The sequence below is a fragment of the Dasypus novemcinctus genome, chromosome 6 (genome assembly GCF_030445035.2).
Source record: "Dasypus novemcinctus isolate mDasNov1 chromosome 6, mDasNov1.1.hap2, whole genome shotgun sequence".
Lineage (NCBI taxonomy): Eukaryota > Metazoa > Chordata > Mammalia > Cingulata > Dasypodidae > Dasypus > Dasypus novemcinctus.
The window spans coordinates 22,344,421-22,367,425 of record NC_080678.1 but is presented as its reverse complement, the minus strand read 5'-3'; the positions used below and the strand labels follow the sequence as shown (position 1 = coordinate 22,367,425).

At 37.4% G+C, this 23,005-nt stretch overlaps 1 protein-coding gene and 1 pseudogene across 3 annotated transcripts in view; both read left to right on the top strand.

Annotated features, from left to right (window-relative positions):
• Positions 1-23,005, top strand: part of ATRNL1 (attractin like 1) — an 899,374-nt gene that overhangs the window by 637,714 nt on the left and 238,655 nt on the right. The gene's annotated exons all lie outside the window — the stretch shown is intronic.
• On the top strand, positions 19,895-21,296 carry LOC131278677 (actin-related protein 2/3 complex subunit 1A pseudogene; annotated as a pseudogene).

The window sequence follows — 23,005 nt, the reverse complement described above, 5'->3', positions numbered from 1 at the left end:
AGACCTGAATCTCTGGAGTGTCCATGTGACAGCCATGCCTCAGCAGACTTGCAACTCCTACCCTATGGTTTATTGGACTTACCCCGGCTGGCTAACAGGGAAGTGAAGAAGGTCAACCACCACACCAGGGAGCCAAGAGTGCCTACAACAAGCAGGAGAATTGCATCCATCATTCGTATGGAATCTAATATCCCTCTCAATATAGCGGTGGAGTGAACATAACCATCCCAGGGTGCACAGGATGGAGGAATAGGGTATGGATTAGAGTGGACTTACTGATATTCTACAATGGAACTATTGTGACTAGTAATGAAAGAAATTGTAGTACTGATGTGGAGAAAGTGGCCACAGTAGCTGCTGAGGGTAGGGAGAGGGAAGAAGAGATATGATGTGGGAGCATTTTCAGGACTTGGAGTTGTCCTGGGTGGTACTGCAAGGATAGATGCTCAATATTGTATGTCCAGCCATGGCCCACTGGGTGGACTGGGGGAGAGTGTAAACTACAATGTAAATCATTATCCATGTGGTGCAGCAGTGCTCCAAAATATATTCACCAAATGCAGTGAATGTCCCATGATGATGAAAGAGGTTGTTGATGTGACAGGAGTGGGGTGAGGAGGGTGGGGGTATATAGGGACCTCTTATATGTTTTTAATGTAACATTTAAAAAGAAATAAAGAGGAAAAAAATAAAAAATAAAAAACTAAAATCACAGTGCTGGTAGGGACTGGCTTCTTTCCACCCAGAATGGACTGCAGCCCTAGCCCAGGCTCCAGCTCCACCTCTGGCAGGGAGATACCTGGCAGGAAGTGCATCAGCCTCTCCAGGTAACTGTAGGTATATTCAGCCAGCACAGACAGAATAGTTGGACACCTGGGGCTCCATTCTTACACCCAAATAAGATAGGAGAGGAGCAGTGTTTCCTCAGCCTCCTTGGGAAACTGCAGGTGCTTTCAGCCCACACACCTATGGGTGCCCGTAACTCCATCCCCACCTCCCAACAGGGTAAGAGGGGAGCTGTGTTTCCTCAGCCTCTCTGGGTAACTGCAGGCACTTTCAGCCTATAGTTCCATCCCTGCCCCAAATAAGGTAGAAGGGGCCCTGTGTTTCCTTAGACTTTTGGCCTGCATGACCTGGACTGGTGGGTACCTGTGGATTCACCCTCACCCTCCAATAGGATCAGAGGGGTCTGGAGTTTCCTCAGCCTCTCTGGGCAATGGCAGGCACTTTCAGCCTACACAGACTGAATTGTTGGGCATAGGTGGTTCTGTTCCCCACCCCAAAGGACAGAAGGGACAGTACTCCCTCAGCCTCTCAGGGCAACTGCAGGTGCATTCTGCCCACATCGATTAGACTGTTGGGCAGTACAGAGGGCCCAGAGGGGTCCTAGTGCTGTGTTCATCCACCTGAGCAACTGCAGTCATTTTGGACCCACACGCCATAGATTGCAGCCCACACCTGCAGGTGCATTCCTGCCCCAGGCAGGGGAGGAAGGGGCATGAAGCTTCATAACTCTCTCTGGACAACTACAGATTGTCTTGGCCTGCATGATTTAGATTATTACAGATGGCTGTGGCTCTGTCCCTCTCCCTGGCAAAGGAGAAACAGGAGAGAAGCTTCATAGGTCCCTGGGGCAATAAGGGCAGCTTGAGCCTCCACAGCTTATAGCACCAACTACATCCTCAGCTCCTACTACACAACCAGCAAACAAGAAAGGGCAAGAAAGCCCTAAACTAAAGAGAGAAACTGCATCTAGAATAAACACATCTAGTAAACCAGATGCCAAGACATCAACGAAAAATTACAATCCATATCAAGAAACAGGAAGATATGGCCCAATCAAAGAAACATGATAAATCTCCAGATGATATAAAGGAGTTGAGACAACTAATCATGAGTGTTCAAACAAGTCTCCCTAATAAATTCAATGAGATGGCTAAAGAAATTAAGGATATTAAGAAGATATTGGGTGAGCACGAAGAAGAATTTGAAAGCATAGAAAAATATCAGATCTTATGGGAATTAAAGGTGCAATAAATGAAACAAAAAATACACTAGAGGCATATAACAGCAGATTTGAGGAGGCAAATAGAAGGCTAAGGAGTCTGAAGACATGGCCTCCAAAAGTGAACATACAAAATAACAGATGAAGAAAAGAATGGGAAAAATTGAACAAGGTCTCAGGGAACTAAATGACAGCAAGAGACATGCAAACATATGTGTCATTAGTGTCCCAAAAGGAAATAAGAAGGTAAAAGTGGCAAAAAGAATATTTGAAGAAATAATGGTAGAAAATTTCCCAGCCCTATTGAAGGACATAGATATCCATATCCAAGGTGCATAATGTACTCCCATCAGAATAAATCAGAATAGACCAACTGAGACACATACTAATCAGATTGTCAAATGCCAAAGACAAAGAGAATTCTGAGAGCAGCAAGGGAAAAGCAATGCATAATACATAAGGGATATCCAGTAAGATTAAGTGCCAGTTTCTCATCAGAAGCCATGGGAGCAAAAAAGCAGTGGTATGATATATTTAAGATACAGCAAGAGAAAAACTTCCAGCCAAGAATCTTGTATCTGGCAAGATAGTCTTTCAAAATGAGGGTGATTTTAGAATATTCACAGAAAAATGGAAACTGAGAGAGTTTATAACAAAGAAACTGGTTTTGCAGGAAATACTAAAGGGTATGCTACAGTCTGAAAAGATGAGACAGTAGAGAGGGGCTTGGAAGAAAGTCTAGAAATTAAGATTATATCAGTAAAAGTAACTAAAAGTATCAAAAGAGTGTTCAAAATAAAATATGACAGATAAAACCCAAAGTTCAAAATAGGTAAAATAAGAACTGCCTTTACAGTAATAACTTTGAATGTTAATGGATTAAACTCCAATCAAAAGACATAGACAGAATGGATAAGAAAATAAGAGCCATCTATATGCTGTTTACAAGAGACTTACCTTAGACCCAAGGATACCAATAGATTGAAAGTGAAAGGCTGGAAAAAGTTATTCCATACATGCGGTAACAAAAACAAACAAACAACAACAAACAACAACAAAAATCAGAGTAGCCATACTTAGATGAAATAGACTTGAAGAACAAAACAGTTATTAGAGGCAAGGAAGAATGTTATTAATAAAAGGGATAATTCACCAGGAAGAAATAATAATCATAAATGTATATGTACCTAACTAGGATGTCCCAAGATATGTGAGGCAAACACTGGCAAAACTGAAAGAAGAAATAGATGTCTCTACAATAATGGTTGGAAACTTCAATATACCACTCTTGGCATTGGATAGAACATATGGGTAGAGGATCAATAAAGAAAGAGAGAGCTTCAATAATATGATAAATGGACTAAAGGTAATAGTCGTATACAGAACATTGCACCCCAAACTGCAGAATATCTTTGAGAAGTTTAACAAAAACAACAAACCCTTAGCTAGACAGACAAAGCATATCACCTAGCTACAGTGGTAAAAAAATAGCATGGCACTGGCATAAAGATAAATATATAGACCAATGGAACTGAATTTATAGTTCTGAAACAGACCCTAACATCTGTGATCAAGTGATTTTTGACAAGACCATCAAACCCACCCAGCTGCAGAACTGGATATCCATAGCCAAAAGAAAGAAAGAGGACTCCTATCTCATACCTTATACAAAAAACAAAAAACAAAACAAAACAAAAAAAACTCAAAATAGATTGAAGACCTAAATATAAAAGCAAGAACCATAAATCTCCTAGAAGAAAATGTAGGAAGACATCTTCAAGACCTGATGGTAAGTGGTGGATTACTAAGCCTTACACTGAAAGCATAAGCCATGAAAGAAAACATGAATAAATGGGACTTCCTCAAACTTAAACACTTGTAATTCAAAGGACTTCATCAAGAAGTTATAAAGACAGCCCATTCAATGGAGGAAAATATTTGGAAACCACATATCCCATATGGGTTTGATTTCCATCCTATATAAAGAGATCATAAAACTCAACAATAAAAGAGCAAACGATCCAATTTAAAAATGGGCAAATGATTTAAATTGATATTTCTCCAAAGAGGAAATACAAATATCCAAAACACACATTTCAAAATGTTCCATATCACTAGCCATTGGGGAAATGCAGGTTGAAATGGCAATGGGATATCATCTCACTCTCCAAAGAATGGCCAGTATTAAAGGAACAGAGGGCTGGATAGGATTTGGAGAAGTGAGAACACTTCTTCACTGTTAGGATTGTGAAATGGTGCCTCTGTGGAAGACAGTTTAGTAGTTCCTCAGGAATCTAGGTAAGGAACTGCCATGTGATCCAGCAATTCCTCTACTAGAAGTATATCCAGAAGAACAGAAAACTGTGACACAGCCAGACATCTCCATGTCAATGTTCATAGCAGAATTATTCACAATTGCCAAAAGATAGAAACAGCCCAAGTGTCCATCAGCCAATGAAAGGAAAAACAAACTGATATACACATATGATGGAATACTATGTTGCAGTAAGAATAAATGAAATTGTGATACATATGATAACATGGATGAATCTTGAAGACATTATGCTAAATAAGGTAAGCCAGACACAAAAGAACAAATATTACATGGTCTTATTAATGTGAACTAAATATGAAGAACAGACACATGGAATTAAAACCTACAGTATAGGTTATTAGGAGATAAGAGGAGGCCTGAGATGGACTACAGATATTTAATGTATGTAAAAGTTTTAATTAACTTGACTATAAAAGTGTCAAAATGTGTAGAGTTGATGGTAACACATTATAGTGAGTAGCAGCTGGTTTATAAATGGAAATGTGGCTGGAAATGATAGTCTGGGGATGTAAATGTCAGTTGAAAGAAAGCTAGAGAATAATCTAGGGACTACATAACACAGTGAATGCAGAGGTAGATGAGAATTGCTGTTAATGATACAGATGCATGAGTGTCCTTCTGTGAGTTAGAGCAGATGTATGTCACTACTGAAGGGTGGTGGAAATGTGGAGAAGCATGGGATAAATCAATAGCTGTGACCAAGGTACTGTGATTAACCGCAATACTGTAATATTCATGCATCTGTGCCAAAGATGGGGTGTGCTGATAGTGGAGGGTATGGGAAAATTGTGCCAAATGTACACTATGGACCATGGTTGGTAGTAATAGTCTGATGATGTGATCTCATAATCTGTAACAAATGTTCCACCATGATGTGGTACATTGGTGAAAGGGAGTTCTATGGGAATTCTATACAAGTGCATGAGTGTTAAGTTCACAACTTCTGCAATAAAAATATGTTTAAAAATAATAATATGGTGGGTTGGGGGAAATATACCAAATATAAGATATGGACTATAGTTAGTAGTAAGATTTTGATGATAGTCTTTCCTAATTTGTAGCAAATGGCTCACAACATTGCCAATCGTGGTGGGTTGATGTATGGGACCCTTGAATGATGTTATGCAAGGTTGTTTTACAAGTACACAGCTTTTATTATACATTTATTGTTTATGTGTACTCATGTATGAATGATATACTTCAATAAAATTTTAAGAAATAGGGGCAGAAGAGCCATGTATGGGGAAATTATAAATGAGTCTAACTCTGTTACATTGGAGAACATATATTTCAAAGTAAGGCCCATTGACAGGGTGCCAAATTCCTGAGATTGTCTGCCCTGCCTATAGTGTCTACATGTCTCTAGAGCCCTCATGAACCCCATTGCTTGAAGCAATGTTTACTGTGGCAATTAATGAGATCCTTCTGAGATGTGTATAAAGCATAACCTCAAGAATGACCTCTCAACCTCTTTGCTGTAAATACTTTTTTGTATTTAATATTTTCCCCCTTTGGTCAAGGTCTTTTTCCAAATGTATCACTAGTTGGTAATAATCTCTTTGTGCCAAGGAGAGAAATCTCTCCATGCCCAGGAGTCACATCCTACACCAGGGATGAGGGGGAAAAGTAGTGCATTTATATGCTGAGTTTTGCTTAGAGAGGTCATATTTGAGCAAAAAGGAGGCTTTTCAGTAGGTAATTCTTAGGCAATATATAATACTAGGCTAAGTTTCAATTTCACAGGAACAAGGTTCATATATGACAATGTCAAGGGCCTGGCATATTGATCTGTCCTCTTTTACTGGACACTGCCCAAGTATGTATGTACTCAGGGGATTCTTGCTGCTCTATTAGAGGATGTGATAACACTTCCCAGGATGGGAATACAATATTCTTTTGGTTATTGTGTAGTTCTCCACCCACCAAGTCAATACTGCATGACCACTTGAACTTATTCTTATCCCATAGAGGCATACACCTCTCTCACACATTCCCCCCACCTGTCAGTGACACCATGCATCAGTGATCCTCCACTGCTACAGTTGTGACCCTTCTGCAATCCAAAACCTCCCCCAAAACATCAATAAATAAAAATAATAATAGTTACTGGCCTAACTAAAAAATAATAATAATGATTAAGAAAACAAGCAAAATACAAAAATTAAAATAAAAATTCAAAAAAATTTCATTGTGCTTTCATCACCATAAAATCTGTTCTTTTATGTACAGTGATAATTTCCTCTGTACCTTTAGTGTCATATTTTATTTTTTTGCTTTATTTTCAAAGAAGCTTTAGGTTAGGGGATGCCCATTCTCCCCTATTAATCATATCTTACGTGAGTATGGTACATTTGTCACAAATGATGTAGGAATATTGAAATATTTCTACTAATCATGGTGCATGGTTTACATTATGGTTTACATTGCGCACTGTACACTTTTATAGGTTTTGACAAAATTTATAATGGCTTGTATCTGTTGTTGCAAGATGATGCAGAAAAATTCCAGTGCTGAAAAAATGCCCAGTGTTCCATCTACATGGGACAACATGCATGGATCTTGAAGACCTTATGTTGAATGAAGTAAGCCAGTCACTGAAGGACAAATATTACATGCCCTCATTGATATGATTCAAGCAAATTGAGCAGAATCACAGAGCTAGAATCTGGAAGATAGGTTATCAGGAGACAGAAAGGGAGTAAGGTATGGTGAGCCAAAGATCAATATGGACAAAACCTATGATAAGGCTTCTACAGCGTTGGGCATTGGATGGGGATGATAGTGATTGGACATTTTCTTTTATTATTTCTTTGAATATTTCTTCTGCCCCTTTCTCTCTTTCTTTTCCTTCTGGGATTCCCATAATGTCTATATTGTATGTTTGATGAATAATTTTGCTTTTTATAATTCTTTATCCTTTCTGCTCCCCAGCCTGATGCATTTCAGTTGTCTAGTCTTCAAGTTCACTGATTCTTTTTTCTGCCTGTTAAGGTCTGCTGTTGAAGCCCTTCTGGGATTTTTTCATTTCAGTTATTGTGGTCTTTGGCTCCATTAGTTCCATTTGGTTCCTTTTTAAAACTTTTCTTTTTATTAAGATTTTCATATTGTTGATTCATTGCTTTCTTAATGTCCTTTAGTTCTTTCTCTATATTTCCTTCATTTCTGTGAGTATATTGACCGTTTTTCTTATATCCTTTAGTTCTTTCTCTGCGTTTTCTTCCATCTCCTTGAGTGTACTGAAGATCGTTTTTTAAAAGTTTTGCCTGGTATATCCACAATCTGGTCTTCTCCACTGATATTTTCCAGATTTTATCCTCTTTTATTGAATGGGCTATCATTTCTTGTCACATTTTTGTCTCTTGTAATCTTTGTCTGTATGCTGTATATTTTAATATTTTAAAATGTTTATTCCCTGAGATATCTGTTTGAGTTTGTAACTAGCTGTGATATAACAGAGGTTTTCTTGAGTGTCAGGAGCTACCAAAACCAAACAAACCTAAGGACAAACACCTTTTACTACCTTTGCATATTGTCTTTGTGTTGGCTGGTGCTCTCTTTCAAAGTCCAGCCCTCCTATCAGTAAGGTCAGCCCAAGGTAAATGCCAAGTTCAGGATCTTTCTGTCTTTTCTGGGCCTGTATCTTATCCTGGGCTTGTGCTTGAGAGTGGCCTTAGGAGTTTACCTGTTTACAGGAGTTTGAATGTCCTATCTGCTTCCCAGGAAACAGGCCTTCAGGACTTAAAGCAGGTAAGCCTTTGCCTCAGGGCACCCACCTCAAGTGTTTTTTTGCTCTGCTTTCCTTGTCTCTAGCTGCTTTTGTGTCTAGAGGGAAAATTCTGGGAGAAGGAGCACACTAGAGAGGAGTTTCCCAAGTCAGTCTTTTCCAGGCAGAACAAGGCCAGGGACCCACAAAGGCCTTGCTAGTTGGCTCCAAACTCCCTTTGGGAGGGAATGAGAGAGGGGCCATCTCCCTAAATCTATACTTTCCTGGCTCAGTACCTGCCCAACAAAGGCAGCCCTTCAACTATCCACTGCACTAAGGAAGCATACAATCTTTAAGTCACTTCCACCACTTTCGTCCAGGACAGAATGAAACAATAGCTATCTTCAAAACTGGGCCTCCAGCAATCCAAAGTAGCTAATCAAAAGCAGTGATCAGCAAGCGGTACATGCCGCACCTCCACCTCTGCCAAGATCTTGGAGAAGCAGAATTTTATATCCCTCTCTGGCATTGGGAAGCTATGCCAGGAGCCAGACCCCACTGGTGCCTGTCACAAAAGTGGGCAGTGGGCATCAGTATCTTCCATGCAGAGACAGCTATTTACTGGTATTTACTGTAATTTACCAGCCTCATCCTCCCATTCCTGATTTGATGCTGTACAATGTTCTACAGGACTCTAGCATTTGAAAATGGTTGATTCAGACAGATCCTGCCTATTTAATAGTTATTCAGGGGAAACGGACTTTGGCCCAGTGGTTAGGGCGTCCGTCTACCATATGGGAGGTCCGCGGTTCAAACCCCAGGCCTCCTTGACCCGTGTGGAACTGGCCATGTGCAGAGCTGATGCACGCAAGGAGTGCAGTGCCACGCAAGGGTGTCTCCCGCGTGGGGGAGCCCCACGCGCAAGGAGTGCGCCCGTGAGGAAAAGCCGCCCAGCGTGAAATGAAAGAGCAGCCTGCCGAGGAATGGCGCCGCCCACACTTCCCGTGCCGCTGACTGACAACAGAAGCGGACAAAGAAACAAGACGCAGCAAATAGACACCAAGAACAGACAACCAGGGGAGGGGGGGAAATTAAATAAATAAATGAATCTTTAAAAAAAAAAAAAAAAATAGTTATTCTGGTGGAGAGGCTGGTTCCTGGGACTTCCTACTCCTTCATCTTCCCACAATTCCCTATTCATTATATAGTTTTTTAATATATGAGGAGTGCTGGAACTTAAGACTCTTGTTCAGAATCACAAATTCAGTCACCAGAGATTAAGAAATAGGATCTAAATCTCAGATCAGTCCATGGGTTTCTCTCTCACATGGTTCTATACATGCTTAATATGGTTCAAATTGAGTGTACATGTAGACCCCAAAGTATTTATAGAATATATTTTCTCATAGAACTATAAGCCTAAAATTCATCTAGTATCCTTCGATTCCAAGTGTTCAAATAGTTATGAGTAACTGTGGATCTTAAGGAAGAACTTTCAAGTGAAAAGTTTAGGATGTCTTACTATACCAGAGAATTCTAGCAGTTGTCAATTGTAACATAAATCACTGTAAAGAAATTAGGATGATTTACTAAACTGTTATAAACTCAGCACATAAGCTTTCCATTATTTTTATATTAGAAGTTTCTCATTAAAAGAACTTATGTAGTTTTTCTATGCTAATTAAGTATAAGAGCTCTGTAACTTCTTTAGAAACAAAGGAGTTTAAAATGGGTTTATTTGGTCGTTATGGTTAATTAAGCCAATTAATATGTTTAAAGATAGCATATATAGCATGATTAAGTTTTGTGTTTTTTTTTTAAGATTTATTTATTTAATTCCCCCCTCACCTGGTTGTCTGTCTCTGTGTCTATTTGCTGCGTCTTGTTTCTTTGTCCACTTTTGTTGTCGTCAGCGGCACAGGAAGTGTGGGCGGCGCCATTCCTGGGCAGGCTGCACTTTCTTTCGCACTGGGCGGCTCTCCTTACGGGGCACACTCCTTGCGCGTGGGGCTCCCCTACACGGGGGACACCCTGCGTGGCATGGCACTCCTTGCGCGCATCAGCACTGCACATGGGCCAGCTCCACACGGGTCAAGGAGGTCCGGGGTTTGAACCGCAGACCTCCCATGTGGTAGACGGACGCCCTAACCACTGGGCCAAGTCCGTTTCCCAGTGATTAAGTTTTGATCAAACTACATATTTTTATTAGCATTCCATGTATATATTTTCAACTACTCTTTCCCCTAGAGTTTATTTTGTCTAAATGTAATCAATTTTTCCCCACATGTAAAGAAAATTAAAGTTTTTGAGTGCTTTCTCTGTTGTAGACATTGGACATGTGAGAGGTAGACATGAACTCAACACTCCTGCACAAGAAAAAAAGTGATCTAATTTATATTCTACTTTCTATTTGGTATTCCTAACAATGCTAATTTTGATATTGCATTGAATCAATTCTCTGGTTTATTGGGACAGTTCAGCCTAGTACATTATGTACACTTTCTCTTTCCCAAAGTGACAGACACATTGACGTCTAAGCCAGACACAATGAAATAATTCTTCTCTTAAGAGCATTGCTGGCATCCCTCCCAGAGCAGCATAAGCCCAGTCCTCTACTGTTGGAGCACAACCAGTGGTCCCTCTGACAATTCACTCCTAGCCTACCATCTTCATAGGCAGTAGTTCTAGTGACTAGTTAAGCTGCTTATTTACTTTTCCCTGGGTTTTTATTTTTCAGAATATAGCTATCTTGTGATATTATTTTGAATTATTTTATTAACATTTACCCTTAACTTTATGATTATATAAATAACACATCCTAATTATAGAAAAAGTTAATCCAGAATAGTCAAAATTCAAATTCAAATCTTCCATAATCCCACCAACCATAAATATCCAGTGCTAGCACATTGTATATGTAATTTTTATTCTGTTTTACTTAGTATTATAAGAATATTTTTCACTTCTTAATTTGATTCAAAAATACCACTTTAATTATGTTTAATAGCATTTATTGGTAGTAGTCCAACTATGTAAAAAGTTCTATATTAATTCCAGAAAATTGGGAAATGATAAAACAGCCCATTCAATATCTTTTCTTTGTTTTTCTAATGGAACATTTCTCCTTATTTATAAATTAAATATATTAACGATTTTCTGTTATAAATATTTTTCCTTCTAAATACTGCATTTAAATTTTTGTGTTTTCTAAATTTTTTATTAGTCAGACTACTTGTGTATTTTAGAGGTCAAATCCTGCACTTCCTTTCTATTTATCCTCCATTATCATTTTTTCTTCTCTGAACTTCTAAACTGAAGATTTTTTAAAAAATCAATATTCTCTTTTTCCTCAACCTTTTTCCACGTTTTGCACTCTATATCTCTTCTTATACTGGTTATTCTTAAGATTTTTAAAAGATATTCTTTAAGTTCAAAATTAACATTTCTTTCTCTTCCTAAACAATATAAAAACCTCAAGACAATTTAAATCTGGTCACTTCCTTCCACCTTACTTGTTATAGTTATCTTTTATTGTAGTTGTGTGAGTTTTCATCCCTCCAATCGAACATTATTATTATTGTTATTTTATATGATCAATACATGCTTAAATTTATTCACATCTTTGCTCACTTTTCCTTCTTGCATTCTTGCATTCATGCTTCCTACTGAAATGTTTCCATGTTCATGTTATTCATCTTTAATTCCTTTAGAACATGTCTTTAGATAATAAACTTTGGTAGTCTGTTTGCTGCTTCCTGATTCCCTCTCGAGTTTTAGCTCAATGCTTTGGAGCATCTGTTTACTGATTATAATCTAGGAAGTATTTTCAAATACACTCCATCAAGCACCTGGTTATTTTATAGCGTGAGAGCTACACTTATTTCACTCTTGTTTTGGCTTGTGACTTCCATTATTGCTACTGAGAAATCGTCTCAGTATAATTGTCTTTCCTTTATAGCTAAGCTCTTTTCACTCCAATTGCTTTTAAAATCTTTGTCTTTGTGTTTTGTCGTTTAATCATGATAAGTCCAAGCATACATTTATTTGTATTTAACCTGCTTGGACTATTAGGTGCTTCCAACTTTAGATTACTTCTAAAAATTCTCAGTCATTATCTCTGAATTCTTCCTTCCTCCAGTTTCTCTTTTCTCCTTCTAAGACTCTGATTAGTCTATGCTTGAACCTTCTCAACCTATCTTCAAAATCTGTTAACCTCTCTTTTTTCTTTCCCATCTCTTTGTGTCCAATCCAATCAAAGGGTTCTATACTCACATGAATGGATTAGACTCAAGAAAATAATCATTTCTAGGATCCACAAAAAGCTTCAAACTGCTACAGTTGTCTATAATTTTCTTTCTCTTCCATCTATTGAATAACTTGCAATAATTATATTTTCTTCATTTTTAAAAGGTGTATGTCTTTTTTTCAAAACTGCTTAGCAGTTTTTAAAAGTCTCTTCTGGCATGCTGATTTTATTACTTCATAATTCATTTTAAACAATTATTTTATACTTTATATCTGGCCATTCCACCATCTGAGGTCATGACCAGCTAAAGCTATTATTCATCTCTGTTAGCTCTCATTTATGGTGGTTTATTTCCTTGTTCCTTTGGTAATATTTATTTGTGAGCTACTATTTATTTGATCTTAATCTGTGATTTCCAAGGTAACCCAATAAAGAATGTGTTCTTCCAGCCTCTCAAGGGGCGGCTGCTGACTACTACTGCTACTTGTTTATGGATCATCTGTGTAAAAACAGCAAGCCACCAATTTTCTAATGGCTTTCTGGTATTCCCCATGTCTTCAGGGACAAGGAGGGAGACTCAGACCACAAATTATGTTGTTTCTTAGCCTCTTGGGATCCAGTTAATCCAGGCATACTCTTTCAGGGACTATTTTGACCTTTTTCTTAGTTATCATAGATCTCTCCAGACCAAGATTTTTAAAATTTCTCTCCCCTTTTCCCCTTTCCCCCCATTCTCTGCTCTGTGTCCATTCACTGCGTGTTCTTCTCTATCTGCTTGCATTCTTGTCATTGGCACCCAGAATCTGTGTCTCTTTTTTTGCATCATCTTGCTGCATCAGCTCTCTGTGTGTACAGCACAACTCAGAGGTTGTCAAAAACAAGTGGTGACAAAAACAAATAACAAGCTAATGCCAGGGAGAGAAGCAAAAGTCCAAATAAAGAAAATAAATCTATGCCTAGTGAAAAGCAGAGCTGTTAGAGAAATCAAACAATAATTTAAGTTGGGCTTTCCCACTACAAAATAACCAAATGCTTAAAAAGGTATTCTTTTTAATACATTGCTGAGATTGTGGACAGTCAAGGAACGTTCCAAGGCACCCAGCTGAAACTGAAAAGGGAAGTTGTGAACAGCAAGCAAACATGAAAACAGATTTTCCCTGAGAACCAAAGTTATTATGAGCAGCCCACAATATAGGAAAGCTGAGCTTAAGATTCCCCTATGCAGGGGATACCCCTGTGTGGCATGGCACTCCTTGTCCGCATCAGCACTGCACATGGGCCAGCTCACCACACAGGTCAGGAGGCTCTGGATGTGAACCCTGGACCTCCCACATAGTAGGCAGACCTGGGGCAGGGAAAGTGCCTTGAGCAGAGGAAGTACCCAACCATCAATTGAGCCACATCCACCTCCCATGAATAAATTACTTTATAAGTGTCCTAGGTTAACTATAATTATAGCATCTTTCACTCAGCGCTATATAATTCACTGAGTTCAAGCTAAAGACTTGTATGTATATGTGTATTATATACTGTCAAAGTTAAAATTTCACATGAAATTTTTCATTGAGTTATTGAAACTTTATGGTTATCTTACATCATTTTAAATGAATATAAACTATGATGTAAAAGAATATAAAGGTGAAAATGAACATCTAGGAAGGAAAAACTAGGTTTCAGTTCACAGTGTCTGACATGATAAATGTTCTGTTAGCACATTAAAAGGCTTATAGTGCTGATCACCCTTATTCATATTGGCCACCATTCAGCAGAACAATACACTACTTAGGGTCATGGCCATAATGCAATGCTAATATAAACTGTGTTTTATACAGCAGCCGTGCAAGTAAGATATTGCTACATAAAATAAGACTATAATGTTATTTATTGGAAAGACATAAATTGAGTTTAGCAATTCTTGGGGGCAGTGTTCCAGTTCTGGTATACAAGACAGAGTTTGTAACACTGCCCCTCCTCAACCCTTCATCTACTCTCAGATAAAAGAGATATATTGGACCAAAAAAATTGTACTCAACAGAATGAAAAGACTGTATCTGCTGCAACCAAGAATGTTTCACAGTCTGTGGAAAACTGCAGGTGTTTTGAGCACTATCAAACCCTTTTAACAATCATCCCTCTATCTATGTTTTTAAAATGTAGGTTTTTCAGTAATAACAACAACAGATATCTGGCCATAATACTTTTGGCTCCTTTTTCTAACTTTTTGATTGTCTTGAGCATTCATTGCCTGGTGGTATACAGTAGTTATTTTCTTATTTTTGTTTAAATTTTTTATTAAGCTATAGTTCTCTGAGACTGTTATTACACTAAATTTATCTTTATGTTTGTTTAATATATTTGTGCTAACATGTCATGTAAAAGTTACTAATTTCACTTTTATTTCCTTCTTCCTATTACATGCATTAGTAGATAATTTGATCAGGCTTCTATCCTCAATGAAATAACTGTGAGAATTTCATAAAATGATGTTAAATCAAAATGACATCTTATCCTTGAAACCGCAGATATTGGGAATGGAGAGCTAGATATATTATAAATGTAAAATCTAAGAAACTTAGCCAAGTAAATATTTTCATATGTCCTTTTATAAAAAACATTTTCTTTAAAAATAATTTCAAACTTACAGGACAGTTTTAAAAATAATAAACAAAAAATGCAGAGGACTCCAATATGCCTCTACCCAGATACCCATATTTACCAACTTTTAATATTTTGCCACATATCTTATATCTATCTATCCATTTTCTATTTAAGAGTAAGATGCATACATCATGATCCTTGAGAACATAATATTTCCATGTATATTTCCTATGTAACCTCCTTATAGTCAGTGAAGTTTAAGAAATTTAACACTGATATAAGGCATACAGTCCATATTCCATATATTTCAATTGTCACAATAATGTCCTTTTGGGCATTTTATCCTTTTTTATTGAATCCAGTCCAGGATCATGCATTGTATTTAATTGTCATTGTCCCTTTACTATCTCTTTTCTTAATTGTGGAAACATATACCAACCATAAATTTTCACATCTCAGCTGCTCTAAAGCATAAAAATTAGTGGAAATAATCACATTGACACTGTTGTGTTGCCCTGACCACTGTCTATTAGAAAAATGTTTCTTTTCATTATCCCAAACAAAAACCCTATACCTGTTACGTATTAACTACCCATCTCCTCTCCCCTCCTACCCTTAATAACATTATTTTCTGCTCAATGAATGTACATATTCTAGTTATTTCATATAAGAGGAATCATACAATATTTGTCCTTTTGTGTCTTTCTTATTGCATTTAACATAATGTCTTCAAGGTTCATCATGTTGCAGTATATATCAAAACTTCATTCCTTTTTACAGTTGACTAATATTCCATTGTATGAATATACAACAATTTGTTTATCCATTCATCTATTGATAGACATTTGGGTTGTTTCTACCCTTTGGATACTGTGAATAGTGTTGCTCTGAATATTGTTGTGAAATTATCTGCTTTCAGTTATATGGGGTATATGCCTAGGAGTGGGACTGTCACATCATATAGTAATTCTGTGTTTAACTTTTCAAGGAACTACCAAACTCCTTTCAGTCAATATACCATTTTACCTTCCTACTGACAATGTATTATAGTTCCTATTTCTTCATAACTTTGCCAACACTTGTTATTTTCCATTTTATTTGTATGTCCCATTCTAGTGGGTGTGAAGTAGTATCTCATTGTGGCTTTGATGTGGAGCATCATTTCACATGCTTATTGATCATTCATATATCTTCTCTGGAGAACTATTCAAGTCTTTTGCCCATTTTTAAATTGAATCTTTTGTCTTTATGTTATTGAGTTGTAGGGAGTCTATATATTCTGGATATTAAACCCTTATCAAATATATGATTTCCAAAATTTTTCTCCCATTCTGTTGTCTTTTTACTTTCTAGATAATGTCCTATGATGCACACACATTTTAAATTTGATGAAGTCCAATTCATATATTTTTCTTCTGTTGCTCATATTTTGAACTAAAGGATAAGAAACCACTGCCTAATACAAAGTCCTAAAGATATTTTCCTAAGCCATTTAAGTTCTTTTGGTTTTAGCACTTATATTTAGGTCTACTTTGTGTTAATTTTGTATATGGTTTGAGGTAGGGGTCCACTTTCATTCTTTTGCATACATATATTGAGTTTTCTCATAATCATTTGTTGAAGAAACTATTATTTCCACATTAGGTGGACTTGGCAACATTATAAAAGATCAAGAGGCATGATGTGTCTCAACCAGTTGGGCATTAGTCTCCCTTTTGGGAGGTCCTGTGTTCAGTTTCCCATGCCTCCTGGAGAAGGCAAGCAAACAATGAGCAGACAGATGAGAGAATCCTCTGGGGGATGAAGCAGGATAAATAAGAAATAAATAAAAGTAAATAAATAAATCTTTTAAGAAATCAATTGGCCATGAGTTTTGGGAAGATGGCCTTGGCATAGGCTGGCATCACTCAACTCTCTCACAAAAACAATGACAAAAAGTCCAAAAGCTGTCTGGGATCTGCTTTGGTGTTCAGCAGACCAAGACAGTGCTACACATCTCCAAGGAGGATGAGGAACAGGGAGATGAGGAACCTAAAACAACAAATGTGAGTTACCAAAACCCCTGCAGCACCTGGGAAGGGCTCCCATTCCCTGCTCCCAAGATATTATGCCTGGATAAAACTCCTGGCTCACTGCAACTAACTTAGAGGGGAACAGACATATTCTTCCCTCTCAGCTATTATAAGGGAGAATGGAGGGAGTCATGGCGCTTCTCATCAGTGAATTCAGCCAGTAGAGCCTGCTTTGAATCTTGGCTCTGGACACACCAAAACACAGGAAAGTGGAGATTGAAAGAAACACTTCCTTGGAAAAGGTGGGCCAGTGAGCACCATCTCCTGGCTGCACGGGAAACTGCATGGAGAAAAACTGTTTCTGGGTCTCTCTTAACCTCAATTCCTGGGAGAAAATGTGTGTGCCATTAAGGAGTCCCTAGCCTGATTTTGATATGTTAAGCTAGACAATTGTAAAGACTTGGAATAAGTTGAACTAAATATCAAAGAACAGCAGGGAAGGAAGGAAGGAAGGGAGGGAGGGAGGGAGGGAGGGAGGACAATAGGCAAGAGAGAGAAATGGCCATCAGAGTAAATTCACCAACACATTTAGATGCATAGACAGGAGAACACAAAGAGAAGAGAATATAAAAAATGGAAAAGGGTCTCAGGAAATTGAATGACAATGCAAAACATACAAACATATGCATTATTAGTGCCCCAGACAGAGAAGAGAATGGAAAAGGGCAGAAAAAGATATTTGAGGAAATAATGACTGAAAATTTCCCAACCCTTATGAAAGATATCAATATCAATATCCAAGAAGTACAATGCACCCCAAACTGAATAAATCCAAATTAACCTCCTCCAAGACACCTATTATTCAGAATGACAAATATCAGAAAAAAAGCAAGGATTCTGAAGCAGCTAGAGAAAAGCAAAGCATCACGTACAAGGAAATCTCAATAAGGTTAAGTTTTAACTTGCCATCAGAAACCAGGGAGGTGAGATAAAACTGGTAAAATATATTTAAGGTACTGAAAGAGAAAAACTATCAGCCAAGAATTCTGTATCTGACAAAACTGTCCTTCAAAAATGAGGGTGAGTTGAAAGTCTTCACCAAAGAAACAAAAACCGAAAGAGTATGTTACCAAAAGACCAGAATTACAAGAGATGCTAAAGGGAGTACTGCAGCCTGAAAGGGAAAAACAAGGGTGAAAAACTGAGAGAAGAGTATAGAGATGAAGAGTATTATTAAGGGTAAATTAAAGGGTAAAAATACAGACCATAGTAGGATATGACAACAGAAAGCCAAAGGACAAAATGAATGAAGTAATTAATACCTTTACAGTAATAACATTGAATGTTAATAGACTGAATTCCCCAATCAAAAGGCAAAGACTATTGTAAATCCTCACAGGGCCTACATGATGGAATAGAGGAGAGTATGGGCCATGATGTGAACCAATGTATATGAGGTGCAGAGGTGCCCAAAGATGTACTTACCAAATCCAATGGATGTGTCATGATGATGGGAACGAGTGTTGTTGGGGGGGGGGGAGAGGGGGGGTGGGGGGGTGGGGTTGAATGGGACCTCACATATATATTTTTAATGTAATATTATTACAAAGTCAATAAAAAATAAAAAAATTAAAAAAAAAAAAAAAAAAAAAAAAAAAAAAAAAAAAAAAAAAAAAAAAAAAGGCAAAGACTGATAGAATAGATAAAAACATATGAGCCATCTATATGCTATCTACAGGAGTTTCACCTCAGATGTAAGGACACAACCAGTTTAAAAGTGAAAGGTTGAAAAAAGATACTCCATGCAAATAGTAACCAAAAAAAGAGCTAGAGTAGTGATAACTAATATCAGACCAAATAGATTTTAAATGCAAAACTGTTAAAAGGGATGAAGAAGGTCATTATATATTAATAAAATGGACAATTCACACAGAATAAATAAATATACTAAATATGTATGCATCTAATCTGAGTGCCCCAAGATACGTGAGAGACACACTGGCAAAACTGAAGGGAGAAATAGATGTCTCTACAATAATAGTTGAAGACTTCAATACACCACTCTCAGTATTGGATAGAACATCTGGAGAGAGGATAAATAAACAGAGAACTTGAATAGTATAATAAATCAACTAGACTTAACAGACATCTATAGAGCATTTCACCCCAAAGCAGTAGGATATACATATACATTCTTTTCAAGCGCTCATGGATCCTTCTACAGGATAGACCACATGTCAAAAGACAAGACTCAATAAATTTTAAAAGATTGAAATTATACTAATCACTTTCTTTGATCATAATGGAATGGAGTTGGAAATCAGTAATAGAAAAAGGGAAAATTCATAAATGTATAAAGATTAAACAAAACACTTTTAAATAACCTGTGGATCAAAGAAGAAAGTGCAAGAGTATTCAGCAAATATCTTGAGATGAATGAAAATGAGAACACAACATATCAAAACTTATGTGACACCACAAAGACAGTGATGAGAGGGAAATTTACACCCCTCAATGCTTACATTAAAAAAGAAGAAAGAGCTAAAATTGAAGATTTAATTACACACCTTCCAGGAGAGAAGACAAAAATAAATAAAATCAGAAATGAGAGACATTACCACTGACCCCACAGAAATAAGAGAGATCATAAGAGGATTCTATGGACAACTATATGCCAAAAAACTAGACAATGTAGATGAGATGGGCAAATTCCTAGAAACACACGGACCACCTACACTAACCCTAAAGAAATAGAAGACCTCAACAGAACAATCACAATTGAGGAGATTGAAACAGTCATCAAAAACCTCCCAAATATCATATGCCCAGGACCAGATGGCTTCACAGGTGAATTCTACCAATTATTCAAAAACTTTCAAAAAACAATCTAATACCAGTCTTGCTCAAGCTTTTCCAAAAAAATTGATCAGGAAAGAATACTACAAAACTCATTCTGTGAAGCCTACATCACCCTAATACCAAAATCAGATAAAAATACTACGAAAAAAGAAAATTATAGACCAGTATCCCTAATGAATATATTTGCAAAATTCCTCAACAAAATTCTTGCAAACCAAGTCTAAAAGCACATTAAAAGAATTATACATCCCCTTCCAATCCTGCCAGAGATGTTCACGTCAACTGACCAGAGTCTGCAAATTCTCCAATCTGGGACCATCCAGACTGCCTGACCCCAGCTTTTTAATTTTTGAAAACACTGAGGGTAATGTCTCTGTATCAGTTTTTACCAGAGCTAATCACCTGTCATCCCTGGAACAGGGATTGTACACAGAATGTCCTTAGCCTCAATAATCATGAAGTCCACATCTATAAGAATGGGAACCAGTGGATAAAAGTGCATGACCTCAAGGAGCACAGTGGGTACATTACAGGTATTGACTGGGCTCCCAAGAGTGACCTCATCATCACTTGCCGAGCAGATTGCAAGGCCTATGTCTGGAGTCAGAAAAATGGTGTCTGGAAGCGCAACCTGGTGATCCAGAGAATTAATCATGCAGCCACTTTTGTGAAGTGGTCCCCACTAGAGAACAAGTTTGCTGTGGGAAGTGGAGTATGACTCATTTCTGTTGTTACTTTGAGCCTGAAAATGACTGGGGGGTATGCAAGCACATTAAAAAGCCTGTTCGTTCCATGGTCCTCAATTGGATTGGCATCCCAACAATGTTTTAGTGGCAGCAGGATCTTTTAACTTCAGATGCAGAATGTTTTCCACCTACATTAAAGGAGTGGATAAAAAGGCAGCCAGTACACCATGGGGCAGCAAGATACCTTTTGGCCAGCTGATATCAGAATTTGGTGGCAGTGGTGCTGGTGGTTAGGCCCACAGGGTCAGTTTCTCTGCCACTGAGAGCTGCCTGGCTTGGGTCAGCCACAACAGCACTGTGACTTGCTGATGCCTCAAAAAGCGTGCAGGTTAAAATTCTGAAAATGGAGTTCCTGCCTCTCCTGAGTATATTGTTTATCTGCAAGCTGCTGGCCACAACTACTGCCCAATTCCCTGCAACTATGTTTATTGCAGCTGCTTGACCTTGGCTCCTAACTAGACCTTCCAAACAGAGCATCCAGCACAACACGTTGGCCATGAAATGCTTAAGAGGGCCACAACCAAGGACGGTAATACAGCCTTGGAGACACTGCATGAGAATAGCATCAACCAAGTGTCTATTTGTGAAGTGGGCAAGCAAGACTATCACAAAAGTTGCACTACTTGCATCGATAGAGCCATGACAAACTTGGAATTTCAAGACTTTACAGTCTTCTATCTAGGGTCTTTGAATAATGTGAAGTTGAGTGAATCTCCTGGTCTAGCATGACAAAATGCGACTGACTGCAGCTTGCCATTTGCATGATGGGGAAGAAAGCCATCTGCAGGAAACCCTGAGCACATAAGATGTGTAAATAGCATTTGTATGTATTTGTTTGAATATAATTGGTGAACGTGTTATGTTTCTTTTTAAAGCAGCAAAATTTTTTTCTATTTCATTCCATTCTTGACCAAAGCTTTTCTTTATGTAGTTTATTATGGCAAATTATCACAATAACTTAAAAGAAATGGTGGGGAGAAATATAAGTTGTCTGCTAGAAAATTAAATAAAAATACTGAATGTGGAAAAAAAAATTATACACATGATCAAGTGGGTCTTATCCAAGGTATTCAAAGGTGGTTCAACACAAGAAAATCAATTAGTGTAATAAAGCACATTGATAAATTGAAGAAGAAAAATCACATGATCCTCTCAATTGATTCAGGATAGGCTTTTGACAAAATATAGCACCCATTCTTGATAAAACACTCCGAAAGATAGGAATAGAAGGAATCTTTCTCAATATGGTAAAGTGCATATATGAAAAAAACCTACAGCTAGAATTGTACTCAATGGTGAAAGACTGAAAGCTTTCCTGCTGAGATCAGGAACAAGATAAGGATGTCCACTGTCACCACTGTTATTAATATTGTGGTAGAAGTTCTAGCTAGAACAATTAGGCTAGATAAAGAAATAAAAGGCACCCAAATAGGAAAGGAAGAAGTAAAATTTTTCACTATTTGCTGCTTAGAACTATAAGCTATTAGAACTAATAGGCAAGTTTAGCAAAATGATGGTATACAAGATTAATATGCAAAAATCAAGTGTTTTTATGCACTATGGATGAACAATCTGAGGATGAAATAAGAAAAAATTCCATTTATAATAGTGACTAAAAGAATCAAATATTTAGGAGTAAACTTAACCAAGAACATAAAGGATTTGTATTTAGAAAACTACAAAACATTGCTAAAGAAACTGAAGTCTTAAATAAATGCAAGAGCATTCTGTGTTCATGGATTGGAAAACCAAATGATTGTTAAGATGTCACTTCTACCCAATCTAATTTACAGATTCAATGTAATCCCAATAAAAATCCTAACAGCCTTTTTTGCAGAAATGGAAAAGCCAATTATCAAATTAATTTGGAAGGGTATGGGGTCCCGAGTAGATGAAAATACCTTTAAAAAGTAGAATCAAGTTGGAGGACTCTCATGCCTGACTTTAAAGCACATTACTTAGCTATAGTGGAAAAACAGCATGGTACTGGCAAAAAGACAGATAGATTGACCAATGGAACTGAAATAAGAACTCAGAAATATACTCTCACATCTACAATCAAGTGACTTTTGACAAGGCAGTTAAGCCCTGCCAGCTGGGCCAGACAGACTAGTCAACAAATGGTGATGTGATAACTGGATATCCATATACAAAATAAAGAAAGATGACCCCTATTTCACACCTTATACAAAAATTAACTCAAAATGGATCAAGGACATAAAAACAGAAGCCATAAAACTCATAGAAAAAGATGTAGGAAAACATCTTCAATCTTGTGGTCATCAGTAGTTTCTTAAACCTTGTGTCCAAAGCATGAACAACAAAAGAAAATATAGATAAATGGGACCTGCTCAGAATTAAACACTTTTGAACCTCAAAGGACTTTGTCAAAAGGGTGAAAAGGCAGCCCACTGGGAAAAAAATATTTGACAATTACATATTTGTTAAGGGTTTAATATATATGATAGATAAAGAGATCATACAACTCAACAATAAAAAGG